This window comes from Dermacentor silvarum, chromosome 1, assembly GCF_013339745.2.
Source record: "Dermacentor silvarum isolate Dsil-2018 chromosome 1, BIME_Dsil_1.4, whole genome shotgun sequence".
NCBI lineage: Eukaryota > Metazoa > Arthropoda > Arachnida > Ixodida > Ixodidae > Dermacentor > Dermacentor silvarum.
In genome coordinates this window covers 408,545,284-408,564,790 of record NC_051154.1, presented here as the reverse complement: position 1 = coordinate 408,564,790, position 19,507 = coordinate 408,545,284, and the positions used below count along the sequence as shown (strand labels likewise).

At 43.5% G+C, this 19,507-nt stretch overlaps 1 pseudogene; it reads left to right on the top strand.

Moving 5' to 3' along the window:
• Positions 1-16,334: 16,334 nt before the first annotated feature.
• On the top strand, positions 16,335-19,257 carry LOC119446932 (uncharacterized; annotated as a pseudogene).
• Positions 19,258-19,507: the final 250 nt, after the last annotated feature.

Here is a 19,507-nt window from a genome sequence, read left to right as displayed (position 1 = left end):
ATTTCCCTTATTTCTTTGGCATCCGCGTGTTTATTCTCATCGCTCATTGCTCGCTTGGTTGGCGTCTCTCCCATCCATAAATGCTCTGCCCGTGCCCTTAATACCGCTCCCTTGTACTTCTCTTCATCCACAACTTGAAGCTCAGACTTAACTCGTTTTATTTCTTTCGTAAATAATCCAGGCGAAGAGCTTTCTAAGCAGAGCATGTATTTTAAACTGAGGTGCAATTCCTTTTCACGTTCTTTTTCTTTATGCTGGACTACACATGCTCTCTCAATTGCGGTAAATTTAACTTCTGTCTTGAAGAGTTCCCATTATGCAATGAGAAACGCTGACATGGTGGTGCGGAGCAAACTTTCGAGCTTTTCTTGAACTGTTTTTTTAAAAACTTCATCTTGCAAAAGCTTATCATTTAGCTTCCATAAATCCCAGTTGAATTTTGATGCCCTTTGTTTCTTTCCTATCGTTGACATAACCATGCAATGATCGCTAAAGCTAACATGTATCACTTGATAATTTGAGAATAAAGGTACACGGGTTAATGGAGTAAAAATTCTGTATAAGCTGCTATGACATTCACCGTGGTATTGCGTATACACGGCATGGTTTTCACTTGACAACACATAACCAATGTCTTCAAGGTCTTGCTCCCTGACAATCGAACCTAAAAGCTAGGCACTTTTATCGCGAACGCTGGGCAACCTAGATGTATCTTCTGGAAAGCAAACACAGTTAAAATCACCCAGTAAAAGGACATGCCCTTCACAATTTATGTGCTGCTGAACTGGACCAAAAAAGACTTCCCGCTCCCGTGCTACGTTAGGAGCGTACACGCATATGGCCCTCCAAGGCATCTCTGAAAAAGTAAAATCAGAGAGAACGAATCTACCATCCTCGGATGACGTGACCGCTTCTACCACGGCAATGCTGCTACGCAAGAAAATAAGACAGCCCCCAGACCTACCCACCGCACGACACACGCATACGCGATATCTGGGGCGGAAAATGTTAACCATTCGCTCCGTCTGTTCATCCCTCCCAATTTTTGTTTCTTGAACGGCCAATAAGTCAATATTATTATTGCGATAGCAATTATATGGACACTCCAAAGCAGATTTCTGCCGTCGGCGTCGCCGTCGCCGTTGCCGTCGCCGTCGCCGTCGCCGTGAGGTTCCGTATGACGTCAATGGAGATGAAATCGTCGCCGCGCGCCGCCGAACGCTGTATGTGCGAGTGAAAGGGCGCGAGGGACGCGCGCTTTCACGGGGAGTGAACGCACGGCGGAGAACAAACGCGCGTTCTGTGCCGTGCTCCCTTAAGGGCTGCAGAAGTAGGCGTCTCTTTCCTCCTTTACAATCACCATATATGTAGAGCAAACGCGCCTTCTTCTGACGCACGAAAGGCCGTGGGGGGGGGGGGGAGGGCAGGGAAGGGAGGCGACGTTTAGTTGCGGCACCAAGTGCCTATTTATATCAGAGGCTCCGGCAACAGTCACCAACGCCGCACACATTTTGTGCGAACGCGGGCAAAACGCCGACGGCGTCGACAACAGTGCTGTGTGTTGCCGGTGCTGCTGCATGTCCAAGTTTGTACAGCGGATAAAACTACTATCCTTACTCCGTATAGCTCTCTACTAAGTTGCTATCGCAATTGATGCTTCGCCTTTCGGGTGAAACTGCGACAACTTTTTTCAACAAGGATACGATTAACTTGACATTGCCTTCTACGCGCGCCTAGTCCACGCACGTTCAACGTCGTGACACAAAGACCATTCGAAATGCTAGCTGCCATTTTAAAGACAAGATAATCTACACCATGCAGTTACCACACATCGTCCGTCTCACATCTCCTGTTTCGTTGACACGGTGGTCTAGCGAGGCGGACCATGGTTTTCGGGGCTTTAAACAGCAATGACGACGGCCACCGCGCATCCCACCCACAAACTCTAGTCCCCAGACCACAACACTCTTACTCTCCTAGAAACGCCTCCGCTGACGCGGAGGCGTCGGGGCTGTAGTGCTGCGTTTGGCTTGAACGCCGGGCTTGGGTTTGAGCGCCGGTCGGCGTCCGGGTGGAGCCTTCGGAGGCTCGTCACTACTCCCTTTCTCTTGATCCTTTTCTTCCTGCTCATCCGTCTCCTCGTGAAGCAGGCACACTGCAAGACGCAGGCATAACAGTGTCGTAAGTGTCCTGCGTTTCCCCGGTCGTCGCTTCTGCTAAGGTGCAAGTTTCCTTGGCGTCTTTATCCTCGATCTCAACCGAGGAATTTGGCTCTGCCGTGTTATCCCATGGGTCTTTCCCGCCGTCTGATGGCTTGGCCTCGTCAGCAGGTGTTGCCTTCTTCAGAGGCGTCAACACCGAGGGCTGGACATCACTCCCTTCACCAGCGGCTTCCACTGCGTCTACCACGTCCATCAGGTGATCAGTCGCGTCCTCTTTCAATGCCGGGCCTGTCACTGTTGCGTAGGTTCGCACGCACTGAGTCTCGTCGTGACCGTAACGACGACAAAGCCCGCAGCGTGGCACGCGGCACTCGCGTCGTATGTGCCCGAAGCCCCGGCATCGGAGGCAGAGAGGGGCTCTGCTTGGGACATGCACGAGCGCGACATCTTTCGCTACTCGCAGCTGGTGGGGCAAGTCTTCAGTGGTGACGCCAGCCTTCAGCTTAAGTGTCACGGAACGGGTGGTTGACCCTTTGTAAACGCATCCTTGCACCCGCCACTTGTCCCTGGTGATTTCAGTCACCTTCCCAAAAGGTGACAAAGCAGTACGAACGTCTTCGTCGGGTACTCCGTGATGAAGCCAGTAGAGCTTGAGTCGGACGCCACGGTCACACGGGTCGACGACCACACAACGGTGGTCCTTGCCATCAAAAGCGTCTGCAGCAAGAATCTTTCTTCCCTTCTTCGTCGTTGAAAGTCACCGCCCACAGATGGTTCATCTGATATGCACCCAGGGCAACCACTTCCGGCATGAGCGACAGTCGTATAAGAGCGTCGCGAAAATGTTCCACCTTGTAAGGCCTTGCCTTGACATCCCCGTGCAAAAAAACTGTGCGCACCTGTTGGCAATGATGGCAAAATCAGTTGGTAGTCCTGGCCTGGTTTTTCTGTTGACCTGATACCGCGGCCCTGCCGGGCCGCTGAAACCGCTCCTTCGGAGCTCATGCTACGCACGACCGTTAACCACGGACGCAAGAAAGCAACTGCATGACCACCAACACGAAGTAGCCGATGTTGCATTTTAGGAGCGTGGCCACCGCTATGCCTTCAGGTAACACTTGCTTCGTCAAAACAAAATTGACAACGGGGAGACACATCCGATTAGCGGCAAGGGTAACGATGGAGTGTGGCACAGAGATGTCGCGCGCCGGGAGGACATCACGAATAGGGGCGACGACATAGTCGCCATCAGGCATGGTTGCCGTTGAGGCCAATTCGACGAAGGTTAGGGCTTTTGGAGGTAACCGATGGCGCACGGGCGCCATCACTCGAGAAAAGAACAGAAAGAAGGAGCTGGGCTCGCGCTGTGAATCTAATCGGTCAGCGCTGCAACCGCTGTTGTAAATACAACCTGTAAATAGTTGGTAGTCTTACTGACTCGTCCTTCGCGTAACAATATATATATATATATATATATATATATATATATCTTTTTTCGTCAGTTCACTCGGGTTTACAGAATCACGTCACGCTTAAACGTCTCTTTAAGGTTCGATTAGATACGAAAGACATTGCATCGACATGCCGTCGACACTAATGATCGAGTCGAGTGCCTTTTCTGCCGCCGGCGCCAAGAAAACAACTTTGCTATTCCTGCACGTCAGGGCATCGGCTGTCATGCGAAAACTTCGAAGCATAGCATTCTAGCGAACATTGCAAGTTCGCACTGCTTTGTTTGCTTCTGCCCAAAGCGACGCGAAACAAATTTTGAGTGCTTAAGTACACGCTTCAAGAACTCGGCAAAGGCCCATACATGGAGCCACTTGCGATTACTGTACTACGTAATCATCTGACCGTAATGCAAGCATACGTTCCTCGTAATTAATTTTTATCATAAGGTCATTCACAAACCATTGCTTAATTATCAAGTGTGGAGCACACTAAAGCGGCAGGCGCCAGTATATACCCGTGCCCTGCTGTGAACAACCCGCGGTCGGTCACAGCAAGTCGATCAGCCCGTTCCCCGTTACAGATAAGCATATAAGCGAAGCTGTTAATAAATCTCAACGAAAGTAGTATCGTCAAGCAAACTAATTAATTAACCAACGTGGTATCAGCTCTGTTGAAGGGGTCACAGCTTGAAAACATATTTCTGGTTCCTGCGCAGTGTGCCTGTGATCAGTGCCTTAGCCTTTCAAACATGTTATTGAACCTTAGCAAGTCGTATCACAAAGTATTTAAAATTGATAAGGCGTAAATTGGCTTATCACGGACCAATGTAGCCCAAAGAAAGCCAACTTAGTAACCCATGTTGGCTAGTTCATATGAAAGTTGGTCCAATAATTCTCGCCTTGTTGAACGGACGAGCTAATATTGTTTACTGAATGCGTAATGCGGGCCAGCGTTGGATCTCTATCGGAATGGTACAGCCTATATTTGCGCCACACTGTTAATCTTAGGCCATCATTCGGGCAGGAATTAGAATGGCCCAGCCCATATTGGAACCACGCTGTTAACCTTAGGCCATCACTCGGCCAGGAAGTGCCAATACGTATCGAACGTTGGTCCGTGCTGACGTGCCGCCTGGGACTGTCCCTTCCAACTTCCTAATGGTTTGCTCATTGTGGCCTTTTGCTTAAAATGGGGTTTTACGTGCCAAAACCACGATCTGATTATGAGGCACGCCGTAGTGGGGGACTCCGGAAAATTTCGACCACCTGGGGTTCTTTAACGTGCACCTAAATCTAAGTACACGGGTGTTTTCGCATTTCACCCCCATAGAAATGCGGCCGTCGTGGCCGGGATTCGATCCCCGTGCTAATGCATTTTGCTTGAATGAGCAGTTACAAAACTCTGATTTTATGAAGCTTAGGTATCCACTTCTTACCTGTAATATATTCATCTACCATGCCACTGGTGTCTTCACAAAGAGTCTGTGCTTGGTCACCAGCAAAAGCCAAGCAGTTAGGATTCTTGGATATGCAAGCCGCTTGCATCACAAAATATAAAGTAATTTAATTCGTACAATGCAGAAATTCCTGGTATTCCCACCAATGTCCACACTATAAAAATCAAGGCTGCCCGAAATTTACATTCATGACATTACTGCTCTCAGGCGTGTCCACATTTCACGACAGCGCCGCATGTAAAATGTAACTTTTAAGGTGTTCCTAAATTCCCCTCGACGATAGAAGTATCTTGAAAAGTGCAGTAACGTTTGAAACAAAGAATACATGTATGAAGCAGGAAAGGCCGGTGTGATAGGTCTTTCTCTATCGGGTACATACTACATAAGAAAACGCGATCGGCAACCCTTCACTTGTGAGCACTTGCACATCGCATCAAACGAGCACTTCTACGCCTACTACCACTGCAACACATCGCACATATATATCACGATTTGTATCTTACGAACACACTTCGTAACAGCAAGAACACATCTCGAACGTCGTGGTCACCACGGTGCATCGCAGCCGGCAAAACGGCTCACACGCAATCACACACGAGGAATTACAGCAAAAACGCGGCAACAAATCTTATCGCTTCTGATCATGTCATCACTTCTGAAAGTTGTAGAGGACTGGCATTCACCACTTCGAGGAAACGAACTGCATACACTGAATAGGTACAAGTCGCGTACGCTTGATGCGCCGATCGGACACTTTTCACTCGGAAAGCACGTGTACGTGATGAACTTCTCGTTTGCAATGCGCACGCGAAGCACGGCGCAAAAAATCACGAAGTCGACGGCTCAAAATATTTCTTCCGACACTCGCGTAAACACAACACACTTCCTGCGCTCCGTCTGTTTCTGTCGGCGATCGCACGCACTGATGAGGCCTGAAAGGGTACACGGGCTTGCTGCCTTCGATGACTATCCCCGTGGCCCTTACGAAAATGAATTTAGAGTTCCTTTAGAACTCCTAATGAGTTCCTATGAAGTCAAAACGAACTCTATAGGAACTCGCGCTCTATAGAGTCGTCTGCATAGAATCTCTATACGAAGTCTAAAGCAACCTGTCTATAGAAATATGTCATTTCACACACAATAAAAGTGCAATAGAGGGTGTATTGACGTTATATGTACTGAATACTATAAAGTATTCTTTAAAGAACGTCTTTAGAACTTCTAACGTGACCTCTCTATAGAATGGCTCTCCATTGGCTTTCTATAAATGCTCTATAGAGGGTGTATTGATATTTTATGTACTAAATTCTATAGAGGAACGTTTATAGAGCGTTTTTAGCACTTCTAATGCGGCCTGTCTATAGACTGGCTCTCAATTAGCCCTCTACAAATGTTCTATAGAGGGTGTATTGATATCTTACGTACTCAATTCTATAGAAGAACGTTTATAGAAAGTTTTTTGCACTTCTAATGTGACCTGTCTATAGACAAGCTCTCCATTCGCTCTCTATAAACGTTCTATAGAGGGTGTGTCGATATCATATGTACTAAATTCTATAGAAGAATGCTTATAGAACGTTTTTAACACTTCTAATGCTGCCTGTCTATAGACTGGCTCTCCATTAGCCCTCTGTAAAAGTTCTATAGAGGTTGCATTTACATCGTATGTACTAAATTCTATAGAAGAATGTTTATAGAAAATTTCTAGCAGTTCTAATGTGGTCTGTCTATATAGAGCGGCTCTCTATTCGCGCTCTTTAAGCATTCTTCAGGGTGTTTCACTTACCTTGTGCCAAACATAAAAAAATATGCAAATGCAACGTAGCTGGAGAGAACCAAGGTAATGTTTGCCGTCGCCCTTAGATGCTCAAATTATTTTTACATTCCGCCTAATTCAATAATTAGTCTTAATTAATTATTGAACTTCTCATGTATTATAATTAGATAAAAATTATCAATGAGAAAATTGCAGCGCAACATGAAATACTCGCGACACATATTTCTGTTGCTCAATACACGCTGCATAAAAGTGTTGTTACGAGTGTGAAAGAATCCCGCGAATACACGCAAAGTGCCTCGAATGGCCAGTCGCGCAGCAATATTTCAGAAGTTGATTAATTATTTAAGACTAATTATCTAATTAGGGGGAATGCAAAAAATTATGTGAGTATCTCCAAGCGACGGCTAACAACATTACCTTGGTTTGGATAGTTCGGTCCAGCAACGTGGCATTTGCATATTTTTAAAGTTTGGCTCAAGTTACGTGAAACACCGTGTATGGAGGGTGTATTGACATCATATGTATTAAATTCTATAGAAGAATGTTATGGAATGTTTGTAGCACTTCTATTGTGGCTGCCTATATACTGGCCCTCCATTCCCACTCTATAAGCGTTCTATAGTGTGTGTATTCACATAAATGCACTGAATTCTATAGAGGAACGTTTATAGGACGCTTAAAGAAGCTACCGTGCGGCCTTTCTATAGAATGGCTCTATATTTGCACTCTATAAACGTTTCAGTAGAAGGTGTCGAATACTGCTGAATAATATCTGAAAGTGTCTTTTTAACTCGAAAAGACAACAGTGCAACCACGCAAATTTTTGTACTTGCAACAAATGATATGAAAAAATATTATATACGCTAGTTCAGAGCTAATTGGACAATCGTTCTCAGCAGAGAACGTACTAAGATATTGACACATAATAGTAAGATTCACGTACTGTAACACGTTTAGATATTTTGCTTTTTAGCTCGATGTACAGAGCTAGCTGTTGCTAAGCTCTTGTAAAATTACCACTCGCGCCAATTTCCAAGGAATAAAAGCCTGATTATTTCAAACCCGTTTCATGGGTTTTTACTATCAAGCAAGAGCATCTTTATAATCACTGAAGAAGGCGAACAAAACAAAAAGCGAAATTACACAAAGTAACGTCAAGGAAGCGCATTGTGGTTTCTATCGCCGATGCAGGTGAATCACAAAGATGACCGAGGAACACTAAACAAAACTACGCGTAAGCAGCCGCGTCTATCTGCTGGAACGCAGTGACTGCAGCACTTGGTAGCAAACACACAGAACGCCGCCGCACATTTTGGCCTACGTCACTAAAATGCGACGCATGCATGCTGCAGAGACATGCGGTTTTTTCGAGGAATCTTCGTAGGTCGCACGATACACAGAGAAGGCACGAACGACATGAGTGCAATCCGCGCACGATAAACACACCGACACGAAAGCAAGATACGGAAGACATGGGTATAACCTGCGCCACACGAGCAAAATTAAGAACCATCGCATATTTGTTGCTTTGCGACGGACAATTACAAAGTACACGGAAACATCGCACACTGCCATGTGTACCTCCGAGATTGTGTCAAAAATTTCTGGGCTACATTCAATGTTGAAGACAGCAGGAAGCTACTTAAAACGAAGTTACGGCCCAAGTAGCGCAGCTAACGGCTGCGGGAAATGTCATTTAGGCGCTTTAAGGCCGGTGATCGGAGTTCAAATCGTTCAAATCACGCCCCAGCCAAGGATTTCTCAGGATCACATAACCGGATCTCAAAGGCCATGCTTTGTTGGCTACTTGCGGCATAAGTGATTCAAAAGCAAGAATTGGTCATGAAATTTCTTACTGCGCTAAATTGTAGTGTGCAATATAGACTGGTCGATGGTTCCTTTTGTCTGGCAACATATATATATATATATATATATATATATATATATATATACATATATATACGTAATTGGGCACAAAATGGCAGAAAAACGTGCTGTAGTGGTTATTATTGCTGGCATCACGGAGGCCATACCAGCCTCACAAGAATACAGACGGCGCTGGCGGCGCCGGTCCCACACGGCCGGTAAAATAAGTCGTGTTATTATTCCTCCGTCTTGAATGTGCCGATCGGTAGTGCACGCTGCTCCGATGTGTTTGTTTGATCGTGTGTTTTTAGGTTTGCCGTAATGAAATGTGGTGTAGTTCGTGTGCCCGAAAGTGCCGGAAGGTAGCCTGCGTCTCGCTGCAAACTCGCCGTATGCGTGGCGCGCCAGGCAAATGTGGACCAACGATTTTCATGCCGTGGAGTGTCTTCCCTTTGTCTTGGGTGGTCGTGAAAAGTTTTGTGGACGTCGAGATGAAATAATGCGTATTATTAGCGTGCCTCAGCTCGTCCATTACGCAACGGCATGTATGCTGGATCAACATCGTCGACGCAGCACTGGCAACTCGGAGAGCTCTTTTCGATCTCATCGTACTGTTCAAAAGGTAAGCAATCGTAGTTGCTAACTACACGTGTGTTGTGCGTGCTTATCGTGTGCATAGAGTGCCTTCCGGACGTAGGAAATAGAACACCCACGGCAACAGTGAAATCTGTGCTGATGCTTGCGGCGCACTGGTTGTCAGAATTTAGTTACGCAAATTTGTTGCCACAATGCGGAATTGATAATTCTGATAAGCGTTTTCTTCCGCTGAGATAGATTCCGATGAGCTCACCTGTGCGTGAGCTCCCGTTTTTCTGCTGCAGTTGCATAGTAACGATCCACCTGCCTCTTCACCGATTCTTACAATGACGTTTCCTTGCTTATAAATGCTTCGACGTTGTGGGTAATCTCTGCTTACGAGGTTTTAGGCTTACGAGCAGCAGGAAAAAAATGTAAGCCAATCACAGCTTGCTACTTGCTAGTATAGCTTTCTTTTCATGACAAGCTGTGCTGACATAACTTTCACATAAATAAACATGGTAGGGGAAAGTTGCTTAGTGTAAGTAATAAAAAAACGACTCTCTAAAAAAATGTTAAAATACATTCTAATGTGCAGTTGCGACGTGCCCAAAAATTTACTTTGATGAAGAGGTCCATATTATCAAGCCATTCAATAATTTCAACCTTTTGCTCTCTTGCCATCATGTACTAGTGCAGACATTGTTTTCGTGACTATTTTAGGTGCTCCTTGCATGTGTTTACGATATGACAGCTTTATTGCTCCACTGCTATAAGCTAATACAACTCATTTTGTAGTGGCGAGGCCTTGGCCCGCAACAGTGTCCACTAAAAGGAGGAGCCCCCAGAAATGCAGACCCCATACGAGTGCCTGCAGCAGCATGGCTGGATGCTCATGTCAGGTATGTATGAAATGTACATGTTCCAAAAAAGTTGGATCTTGGTATCATTCATGGTTCAGTTTAGCGACACATTACTTTATGCAGTTTACTAAAGAGGATAAATATTTATGCAACTGTATTCAACTTACTTACATGTGTGCGTAAAGATTATGCACACATTATCATGTTCTGTATAAAACTAGACCTAACATGTCCTGATGTTTAGTATTTTTTCCTGCATAAATTGTTTAGCTGCAACATAAATTTTATTTTTGTTTAGTACACAGTATGTTTATCGCTTTTTAGTTTGGTTTTATTGTCTTAAAACTGTTTCCTATGCTGTTGCATTTATTTCCATATTTTTACTGTTTGTGCTGCAAGCTCATGCAGTTACCTGTGCATGTAAGAATTTGTAGTGTAGTTTGCCAGATATGTCACAAGTCTAAGCACGTAGTGTGCACAGCATTGTTTATCATTAATATCTTCCCAGTTATTTCTGTCCTGTTCCCAGAAAAACTGTGTCTGGCAAATGCACATTTGATTAGCTTGAATTTGCTGAAAATAAATATGAAGGTCAGTATTCGCTCTGCTCAGTTACTTCAGTAATAAATAGGCAGACTGATTTCGATCCCTTGTCATCGAGAAAGGATATCTTTTTTTCGTGCATTATTAATGAAAGCTCGCTCACACATGTCTTCTTATTTATGTGGTATGCCTCACTGATTTCTCTAGTTAATTTTTCAGTGTGGGTGAACACAGATGAACAATCTTAATCCTACATTATGCCCTATTGTGACAATGCATGGCCAAGTAGGACAAGCATACTGGTCTTTTGAGTGAAATATGGTCATCTCTTAGGCACATGTTTAGGCACCGGCCAGTTTGCCCTATGTAAGTTTGACCACATGTGAAAGGAGTACAGTACACTACCTGTGACACGTAATGGACAAATTTGGTGGTATTTCTCACCGACGCAAGCCTCCCTTGCCTGCTTGCCTTTCTCAATTCGCTTGCGGGCTGCCATGCATATCCTGCCTGCTTTATTTTTCGCTAGAAATACATGTGCATAGCAGTGTACAAGTGAACTAAGAAAGGCACCCTGGCCAGGGAGACTTGCTTTATTAAAGATACTATTAAATTTGTCTTGTGTCTGTCAGGGGTAGTGTTGTCTATTTCTGTGATCATATGCATATTTGGTCAAATGTACATGGCGCAGACTGGCCGGTGCCTCAACATGCGCCTAGGAGAGAAAATTATACGGACCAGGGGTTGAGCGATAAAGCCAATTTTTTCCTCTGCCTGTGAAAGCAATGCGAAATTGAGGACGGCAGTCCAAACTTGGCATTGCAAACTTTTCATTGCAAACAACCCTAAAAAAGTCTGATTGGTCCCCATGCAACAGAGAGTTAAATGCATTGTTATCATGATTGCTCAAAATCTCAAGCTCCACGTGAGAAATTGAATACTGCCATATTACGCATAGCACATACGAACTATGGCGACTGGCAGATGTAATATTGTTTTACCCACTGAAGAATAGAAGCCAGTAGATCATTCTCTTTTTCTTCCAAAAATTTGTTTGCTATGCGTAGCGCGATGTCTATATAGGAGCCTTAGTTCATGGGTGTTCCTGCTTGCTTACATATGTTAAACTTAAAATGTGTTCTCATTACAAGATGATGTTAATGTGCGACTGGGCTGCTGTCTTTTGGAAACACTTTATTTTTGTGTCGGTGCATTGGCCTAGTTCTAGTGTCACAAAATCTTGGGAAAGTGAAAATATTCTCAAAAGTGGTTGCCTGAGAACTGTCCCTCTTCACGGAGATACTTCTGCTACTTTCTTGTTATATTTTTTTTCTGAAATACTTAAATGAAACAGTGTAGTGCTACAACTATATACATATAAATATTTATACCACATTTGTAGATATATATATTTGTGACATGTTTGCGCCTGCCTATACATTATGGCTAAATGTTCATTACACCTTTTTAAAATGATTTTCAATTGTATTTTGCAGGCTTCATCATGGCAGAGTACCAGGCGGAACCAACGAGGATAAAAGCTAGCCTTTCCTCGCTGCTTTCCAGGAAGTGAAGTAGTGGGCGATCATGTAAGAATGAACTTGCAACATGTGAGCAGTAGCCAAAGCTTCATACAGGTCATGCTGGTGGTAAAAACTGGAATGCTGAGACAAACCACATTATTTATTTATGTATTAAATAATTTATATTTATTTGTTTATACCTCACTAAAACCTTGCATGCCTCCAGGAAGGAATTAGGTAAAATGGGAAAGCATTATTAAATCAAAGTAAGCACGTCATTCAAAAAAGCATCATTCGCATAGCACAAGCATGATGTAACATTTCTTATTCAAGTGACGTTTCATACAAATCCACGAAAATTCCAATAAACGAAGCTATTAAGTTAACAACTCTTACTAAAAAAAACAGTGATATCACTGTTCTGTTAGTTGCACCTAATCCATAACTAAAGTTGGCGAAATTGACGTATCATGTACTGCTCTAAAATACAATCATTAATTTGTGAGTAGGACGTGCAAAATGCTTATAAACATTGGAACATTTCACGCAAGCTGTAAATTCATATATCAAATTCCTTGACTTAAGACATAGCTGATCCAGTCTGCAGAACTGTTATATGTGTTTTTATTGCAGAGTTGGGGATTATTAAACTTCATGCTTTTACTTTTCTTAACCTACCTATTTTTATTAATTTTTACTTTAGGCTCTGAATTGAAATTCTTCCAACAACCGGTAGACCTTAACTTTCTCAAATGCTACAAATTTAATTCAAAATAGCCTTGTGGTTGTCTCAAAACCATTTAGGAATTTCACACGTATTTAAGGAGGGACATCGGAGTTGGTCCTTAGCTAAAGCTCGAGGCCAATTCCGATTTGCAGAACAGAATTGTGCTTGCTAGTTTTTTTTTGTGAGTTAAAGTTCTAAACATAAGTTTTTTTTAATTGTGCAATTTTCAACCATTCTTAATAAAAATTGGTCTAAATGTAAATAACACCAATTAAAAATGTTTTAAATAACAAACATCAAGTTCAGTCCTGTGGTTGCCAAGAAAAACGATTTCACTATTCACATGCATAGGAGCTCCTGAGCTAAATCGTTTTCTTAGGTATTGGTGTGCGTCAGTCATGTTTGTATTTCCCAGCATAATTTTGGAATATTGAGCCTGATCTCAAAATTTGCCTTATAACAACATTCAAGCTTATTAAGCTTTGTACAATATATGATGCACTTGTCCAGGAGTACCACTGTTTGCTGCATTTGTACAAGGACTGCCAGTGTTCTTTTTACACTTCAAAATAGGCCAGAATGCTGTGTTTTATAAGTTTAGTGTGGTTTTGTGGAGCTGACGCAAAACATTGCAGTGCACAAATATCTGTGCACATTGATATGAATCTACTTTCAGGCTTTAGTATCCAACCGTTTAATGTGCATTGCTGGAACAGCAGGTCCTTCTGCAGTTTTAATGCGAAGCTTTCTTGTCTTAGACAAGCCTGCTTTTCTCAGATGTCAACTCCAGTCGAGTGTGCCACAAATGTTTTCCTGTTTCGTATGTTAGCACCACCAGCTTGATCCGTGAAGCGCATTGGCAGCTACAGTTTGTGTGTTGCAAGTTCTAGGCTGAAGCATGTATGCTGACTGTTCTAAAGTGTGTATGTAGTATGTATGATGCATGTATCTAGTCTGAAGTGCAATAAACGTTTAAAACAGATCACTTTGTGGTTGTAGTGCCAATTATTTTTGCCACTGCATTTACTGTAATCGTTAATGCCTACAGTACAGTTCTCTAGAACCTCGGCAAAGTACAAGCACATTACAAACATCGACATACGTTTTATAGAGATTTGTCTTTTGGGTCTGTAAAGCAACTGCAGAGAAATGTTCTAAAGAAATTTGTCTTTACAATCTTGAAAGGAACTCAATAGAAATGTTCTATAGAAATTTGTCTTTAGGATCTTTAAAAGAACTCCGTAGAAACGTTCTGTAGAAACTTGTCTTTACAATCTTGAAAGGAACTCAATAGAAATGTTCTATAGAAATTCGTCTTCAGGATCTTAAAAGGAACTCCGTAGAGATGTTTTATAGAAATTCGTCTTTACAATCTTAAAAGGAACTCCATAGAAATGTTCTATAGAAATTTGTCTTTAGCATCTTAAAAGGAACTTCGTAGAGATGTTCTATAGAAATTTGTCTTTAGGATCTTAAAAGGAACTCCGTAGGAATGTTCTATAGAATTGTGTCTTCAGAGTTCCTATAAGAATGCGGTGGCCAAATAACTGTTGGAACTCTATAGGAAAATTCTATAAGCAGTCAAAATAAACACAATAGAATTCTATCGAACAAGTTCAAAAGACTCTCTAAAAAACACATTAAAATTTTTTGTAAGGGGGGTGCTGGATAGCTCTAGTAAAAATCACAAGAACGAGCAAAATAGACTGTTTCTGACGCGGCTGTAGCTTAAGCCTCGCGTCCCCGCTTCGCTTCGAGCAAGCACCATGTTTCCCGTGACGACGTCCCACGCCGTCCGCCTCGGATCAACCAGTGAGGGACGAGCAGGCATGCGGATGGCAAAGTTGCGACCGCTCGTCCAGACGATCGTACAGCCATCCGCACCATGTGGGGCGGACGCGGGCGGAGTGGACGGGCGTATTAAGCGAATATAGGCCTATACTGTGCCAAGCCGCCATTGGGAGAAACCGCGATCCGCACTTACCAATGCGAGGAAGAGAGTAACACGGCGCGCTGGTTCGACGCTACGCTCCTCCTCGCCGATAAAACTGCCTATGGCATATCACTAGAGTAGCCAGAAATAGTGTTCGGGTGGGGGGGGGGGGTGTCAGGATGCAGCGCGGCCTCCTCCTTATAGAATTTGTCAAGGGATCACATACATGTATAATAACTGCATTGCCCATGCATCTTAGATGCTGCAAACGACATATTGAACGCTACGCACTGTCAAGTAAAATATGTATTTTTGATACAAGAATATGTTAGTATGTCCCAAAAATTGTGGCAGAAATAACTGATATCAAAGCTGCCGCGTTTTTTTGTCTATTTATTAAGCAAAGAAAATATCGCACGGACTTGAGAACTATATCAGTTCGAAATCAGCGAAGCGGTGCATGCAGCTGATATGAAAAACGTAAAGGCCATGAAATGAATAAGTTGAGGACAAATATTTTGATGAATCTTTGTCATTCAAGAACCTTGTTTACATTTTTGCACTTATTCAACGGCCAGGAAAAAACCTCAATGACGCTGTCCCTCGTTGCAAAAGATTGCTCAGGAGCAGCTGTTACGGGTCGTGTATTGTAATTACACCGAACTAATACTCGCAACAGTGAGTACAAATAAAAAATAGGAGTTCTTCAAAATATCCATTACAAATGCGAAGATAAAAGGAATATACAAATGCGAAGATACAACTGGCTAAAGGACAAAAAAGAGTCGCTGGAAACAAAGTTCACTGCTTGTATACACAATACCTAGCAACAAGATATTCAAATATACGTCTAAGTCTCCAATAAATCTACGTATTTAAGCAAACGTCACTGTATGTAATGCGTCAAACAAGACAAATAAGCATGTTGCGCAGTCACAGATAGTAAACTTTGCGCACAAAAAGACAGATCTAGGCAAGGACAAAACAATGATCGCAGAAATCGTGATATGTGCTCGGGCCATGCGGCGCTTGCGACAGCGCCATGTGAGTAGAATAATAGAGGAATAATGCAGAAATCAGTCCGAAAATGTGTAATTTAACTGCCTGCACAGCGGCAACAATTATTCTGCACCCAAAATTAAAGGAGGGTATTGCTTCGTTTCAAAAAATAAATAAAAGCAGGCAGCTAAAAAGGAAAGCAAAGGACAAACGAAAGCCACAGATGATGCGGCAAATTGAACTACCCAATATCCGAGTGTGTTTTTGGCAAACGCCGCGTCGGCCAGGCTTTCAATGAGCAAGGTCGGTAAAAATTGGTTATTGATGTCCTCGTAATTTTCGTATTCGCATGATAATTTTGATCATGATGCTGATGCATCATGATCATGATGCAGTGGGCAAGAGAGCAACGTAGGCAGCATGGCTCACGCTTGGCCCGTCTGCGCTTCGCAGGTTTTCCTGTCATCATTCCTTATGCTGTGTCTGCCTCCAGCTCAGACGGCAATCAACGTTTCTGCAACTCTGGAACGCCTGGACTACACCGAAGAATGCTACGCTTTCCCGGGTATAATCCCGGATGTTTGCCCAGCACCGCAGCTCGCTATCTGCAGGGAATACTCATCGACACTGGCATCAGTTCCTGAGGCTACCTTTATCTACTGGCCGCACGCTCGTCACTTCAGTGGGCAAGAGAGCAACGTAGGCAGCATGGCTCACGCTTGGCCCGTTTGCGCTTCGCAGGTTTTCCTGTCATCATTCCTTATGCTGTGCCTGCCTCCAGCTCAGACGGCAATCAACGTTTCTGCAACTCTGGAACGCCTGGACTACACCGAAGAATGCTACGCTTTCCCGGGTATAATCCTGGATGTTTGCCCAGCACCGCAGCTCGCTATCTGCAGGGAATACTCATCGACACTGGCATCAGTTCCTGAGGCTACCTTTATCTACTGGCCGCACGCTCGTCACTTCAGTGGGCAAGAGAGCAACGTAGGCAGCATGGCTCACGCTTGGCCCGTTTGCGCTTCGCAGGTGTGTAAACGATATTCTTTATATGCTAAAAAAAAGCGACAACCCGTACTTGCTGTTGCTCCCTTGCCCACAAGTATTTTGTGAAATTGCCTGTGACTGTTTTTCGTTAATGTTTCTGCTACTATGCTCCGGTGATGTGGAAACAAATCCCGGGCCTGACACTCGTTCGGCATCATGGCTTTCCTTGGAAGACTTGCCCGATGATCCCGCAGAACAAATGCGGGTTCTTTTTCATTTACTGAAAGATCTGCATACTCGTTCTGTGCAATCAGCAAAAAGTCAGGCCGAGCTGTCCGCTGACATAAAAGCCATTAAAAGCAGTCAGAAAAGTATCGAAACGAAGATTGGCAACATTCACGAGAGATTGGATGAACTCGAAGAAAAAACTAAATCGTTCGACAATATGTCCGAAGAACTTAATGGAGTACGCCATACACTGGAAGGCGCTACCACCCGGCATGACTCTTTGGAAGCTCGTCTAGACGACTTAGAAGATAGGTCGCGTCGCGACAACTTAATTTTCCGAGGTATACCTGACTCTCCTGAATCGTGGGAGCAGTCTGAAGCACGTGTCAAATCTGCCCTTCTTTGTGTTGCGGATAATTTGCCCGATAACGCTATCGATCGTGCGCATCGTATCGGACCTTTCGTCCCCAACAAGTGCCGCCCCATTGTTGTGAAGTTTTCAAACTATAAATTAAACAAAAAGTTTTGAGTGCACGTAAAAAGCTAAAGGAAAATGGCATCACTATGAGCGAATATTTTTCACCCGCAACGCGTCGTATACGCTCGAAACTTGCTGATTTTGCCAAAAATCAATCGGAAACGCAGCCCTATCAGCTTAGGTACAAAACGCTTGTCATTAATGAAAAGCATTACGTGTACACTTCAGAAACAGACAGCGTCACTGAACGTCAGCAATCTGCGTCATCTGATAACCGCCGTACAAATGCCAACGCAACTAAAGGTACGCCAAGCTAGAGGTGCGCGAGGGGATGTGGGCAGGATCAGTTACACACATCTGTACTCTTTACTAATGTTCGAAGTCTGTCTAATAAGCGTGACCTTTTAAACTCTGCTATTGATACCTGCAATGCACACATACTCGTATTGACAGAAACCTGTCTTCGGCCAGAAGTAATGGATGACGAACTTTTTTCGTCAGTTAACCAATTTTCTGTATATCGCTGTGATCGAGAGTCGCGGATCGGCGGTGGTGTTTTGCTCGCCATCTCGAAAGAACTCCCATCGTACCGCATTCACATTCCAAGTAAGTTGGAAACAGTTTGGGTTGTCACTGAATTTCCCAAGCAAAAAATAATCATTGGCGTCTGTTACCGCCCCCCTGCTCACAATTCCATTTTCGTTAACGAACTACATGACGTTATCAATTCTGTGGTGTGTCAATTCCCGAGGTTACCGCTTTTCTTAATGGGTGATTTTAACATCCCTAATGTTTTGTGGGATTGTGAGCCACCTGTGTTGAATCCTCCTTCTTCACTCGCAAGAGATTTTTTGGATATGTGCGCTGTATTTTCTTTAACACAATTGATAACGAAGCCAACTAGAATTGCAGAATCAACAGCTAACATTCTTGATCTCGTATTAGCAACACACCCTGAATACGTTTCTAACGTCACTCACCTGCCCGGTATAAGTGACCACTCCATTCTATCATTTCGCATTAACATTTTACGTCCAAAATGCAAAAACAGAAAGTTATCAAAGATTATAAAAATACGAATTTAGAACTAATCAACCAGGAACTTTCCACTTTTCTTGACGTTTTTCTCGGTGGTTTTGAAGAGCGAACGGTACAATCAAATTGGGATTTATTTTTATTTAAGGTCAAAGAATTAACAAATAAATACATACCTACTCGTACGATAATTGCAAATGCCGATGCACCATGGTACAACCGCTACATAAAACGCTTGTCGAATAAGAAAAAACGCACATACCGCTCGGCAATACAGTCCACAGATGACGGCCGCTGGGCAGCCTACGAACAAGCTTCCGCGGTGTACATAGCAGCCATAAAGAATGCTAAAGATAATTTTCTAAACAACACGTTACCTTCAATGCTCACATCCGATCCCAAAAAGTTCTGGCGCGTGTTTCATCCTAAAAGTGATATCGCAATCAGTCTTGTTGATTCTGCAGGGAATACTATACCTGATGCGCAGTGTGCCCGTGTGTTAAATGATGTCTTTGTCCGTAACTTTTCTACAACAACTCAAATAATGCTTCCTCATGTTAAACCTTTAGGATTTATAGTAATGTCTCCCATTATAATTGACTACAATGGCGTGGTCAAAGCTATAAAAAATTTGAGAGCATCCTCCTCACCTGGGTACGATTCCATTAATCCTGTTTCTTATAAATACAGTCTGTTACTCATCAATTATATTAACAAAAATTTATCAACAGTCCCTCGAGAACAGTTCCCTCCCCACTGACTGGAAGATCGGGAGGGTGGTTCCGCTTCACAAGTCTGGTAATAAACACTCGCCTCTAAATTATCGCCCCATTTCTCTAACTAGCATTCCATGTAAAATTTTCGAGCGCATTCTATTTTCAAATCTTGTTTCTTTTCTT